This window comes from Pseudopipra pipra, chromosome 3, assembly GCF_036250125.1.
Source record: "Pseudopipra pipra isolate bDixPip1 chromosome 3, bDixPip1.hap1, whole genome shotgun sequence".
Classification (NCBI taxonomy): Eukaryota; Metazoa; Chordata; class Aves; order Passeriformes; family Pipridae; genus Pseudopipra; species Pseudopipra pipra.
The window spans coordinates 89,827,600-89,830,919 of NC_087551.1; the positions used below are offsets into that span (position 1 = coordinate 89,827,600).

Sequence of the window (3,320 nt, forward strand, 5' to 3'; positions counted from 1 at the left end):
ATTGACTCTGTCAGACATGGAGGAAGCTTCTCAGAGGAGCCATTCCTGTAGCCCACACCCCCCACAGCAAAACTTGGTCACACAAAACCAATACAAAAATGCTTTCACTGAAACAAATAAATTATTAAAGTGAATCACTGAACTTGCAGAATAATTATTCCAGATAAGGGGGAAAAGGATTCAAAACAGTAAAGACAACAAAAGCATTCAGATCTAGAGATGATACCATAATTGAGGAAACCTGAGTGAAAGTACTAAAGCAGCATGAAAGCTAAATTGATTTTTGGGAGCTGTATAATACAAGGAAAGTTTGGCAGTTATATTATATACTAAAAAACACCTGCTGTGCACAAGGAAGAAACACCTCCTTTATATATTGTCCTTTGATATTTTTAAGATTATTCATGAGATAAAGTTGCCCTTCTGGCTGCAATGAGTTTCTGTGGATTTGTTTATTGCACAAAGCTTTCGAAGGAAGATCTTAATTGTCTTTACATTATGCTAGTGTTTTCTGGGGAGCAATTTAATGGATCTTTGAATGAAGTGTAATTCAACTTAAACTGATAATTTAAACTATGTTGCTCCTTTCATTTTCCAGTAATTTTAAACAAAATAGCACTAGGAACAAATAATAGTAACAACTTTAAAATAAACTGAATTACATCTACTATGTATTGACTGTAGGAGCTGTTCCCTCCAACTTCCACAGCTTCATTATAGATCATGTAGTGACAGCATTAAAAGAACCTATGTCATTAAATATTGAACCCATTGTGACACACAGTTTTTGACATTCTCAGCTTAGTACTATCATGGAATCACAGAATCATAGAATGCTTTGGGTTGCAAAGGACCTTAAAGATCATGATTAAAGGGTGTTGAGTGAGCTTCCTTTCAGGGAAGCTCTCTTGCATACAATTATACAAATGGCATGTACAGTGCTTTCAGTGTGCTCCCACTTTAGAGATGGAAAAAATACAGGAACAGTATATAGAAAATTATACTCTGTTTTGAACAACCACAACACTGTTGCAGTTGTCACTAGAGTACAAATAATGTCTGTGACACATCTCACAGAGGGATTATAATCTTTTCTTTTAAAAACATAATTGGTTTAAAAGTTAAAAAATGTGGTTAAATACAGCTGGAACTGGATTATTAATGTGCTACGATACCATCCCTTATGCACTGTGCAATATTTAAAATAAATAAGTTATCAAAACCTGTGGTGACATCCCAAAGCTCTCAATCTTATACAAAACTTTGGTTTTATTAAATCAGGTCACTGAGGTAGTATTGATTCAAGGAGAAGAATTTGTATTATTGAATTACCAATATTATATTATATCATGCAAATATTTCTTGTTGATTTCTTTCCAATCTAATGCCTAAATCAAAGAACAAAACACTATTTTAACATGGGAAATAGTGATGAAAAGTGTGTCCCTTACCAATTCAGAGGATTATAAGAATGTCAGAGAACAATTAATTTTTCCTACACTTTTTTTTTCCCATATCATCGGCCTGGACACATGAGGTGATGGTGCCCTAGAAGTACTGTTCTTTTCTTCTCCACTCCTTTTCTACACTATTTTTGTCTCCTGCCATTTTCTCTCACTATTCGTGTCATTCTTCCTCTATATGATTCTGGAGAGTTAGGGGGATTTTTTGTCTATTTACTTCTGGAGTTTGTCAGTGCTCCAGTTTAAAATCTGGAACCATTTTTGATATTTAATACATACCATGGCTGCATGATTTTCTTTTGGTGGCTTATAAATCTGCACCCAAATGTAGTTCAATAGGCGTGGATTTACAGTGTAAATCAATTAGTGCTGAGGACCCAACATCACTATTATTAATGTTTCAAGGAGCTTTGACTCACACTAGACCTCATTTGGGACTTAATGCCCAGTCCAAGCAGCTCAAGTATCTGAGGTGTTAGACAATGTTCTGGTGCAGATTCACCTGAAAGAAATTGAGTTCATGTACTCTTGAGACACAAGTGAAACAAGGCACTTCAGCTGGGAACAACCAGAAGGTTTTCTTAAAAACCATGCTCTGGATCTAAACTCAAACACTAATATAGTCATACTTCAGTAAAACACTCCAAAATTGTTTCTTATTTCACAGCCTCAAAATTTTGATCATGTCCTTGTTTCTTTCATGAACTATTCACTTTTTACAAGTCACGTATGTAATTATTCAGTGACTTTTTTTGGAATCATTCACAGACGTACAGCATAGGCAAAAGATACCAATGTTTTGATTTGCTGCCCCCTTTCCTTTTCTTCTTGTGCTTATAAAGGATAGCAGGTTTGCATAAAATTGTGAAATCCACTTGGGAGAAGTTCCTGGTCATTCAAGCGTTATGTGTGTCTTGCAGCCGAGGTTAATTCAGGAGAATATGGGTAATCTTGTCCTTTCCTTAACAAAGTACAATGACAGCTTTGAGAGAGAATAATTTGGGACACTATTTCAGTATACTATTTCTTGTGAATTGGCTGTGATATTTTCTTCAGTGTGGTTAGCTGTTATATTTTCAAGCTTTATATTACTTTGAAGAACTTTTTAAAAGGTGTTTTCTTTGCTTCATGAGGAGTCACTCTTCTTTGTTTTTAGGATGTTATAGCATCAATAGTGAAATGTTATAATATTGCTCATTTTATTAACAATAAACTCCTCATAATTTGTTATGAGACCTGTTATTTTCGATCTTCTCCATAATAGAAAAAATAAGCCTATAAAAAGAAATGGTCGGTGTTACATATAGAGCTCAATAGAAGAATGTATGAAAATTATTTCTTTAAAGATGAAGACTAAAGTCTGTGTATTATGGCAGTCAGCAGTGATGATCTGTCTTTTTGTCTATAAACAAACTGAAACACATTTAATAACTAGTGTTAAAGATCATCGCCATCAACTGTAGATTTACAGGAAGAATGCAGTTTATTATTGCTTTTTTAATTAGCTGAATTCTGTAATGTTGATATTAAAACTACTGAAAGTAGGACTCTTGATGCTGCACAAATGAAAGCAATCCAGTATCTCATTTACACTCCTCTCCCAGTGTCTGCAGCAGATCTATAAATAGAACAGGCTACACACAGAAATTTATTATTGCAGCTGATAGCAATTTCTTTGCAAAGGTGTCTGGGGGCATTATTCATGAGATTCATTCTGGTAGACTCTCCAGCTGAGATCCTCACTCCCCAGATCTGCGGGTGGTCAGTTTAGGAACACACTAATCAACTGCTGTGAACAAAGGCTGTCACAAGACTTACTTATTTCCCTCTTTTAAAAAATACAGGAGGTCTTTCAGC

At 34.9% G+C, this 3,320-nt stretch overlaps 1 protein-coding gene across 1 annotated transcript in view; it reads left to right on the forward strand.

Annotated features, from left to right (window-relative positions):
* The window catches only part of EYS (eyes shut homolog), an 863,631-nt gene that overhangs the window by 803,062 nt on the left and 57,249 nt on the right, over positions 1–3,320 (forward strand). The gene's annotated exons all lie outside the window — the stretch shown is intronic.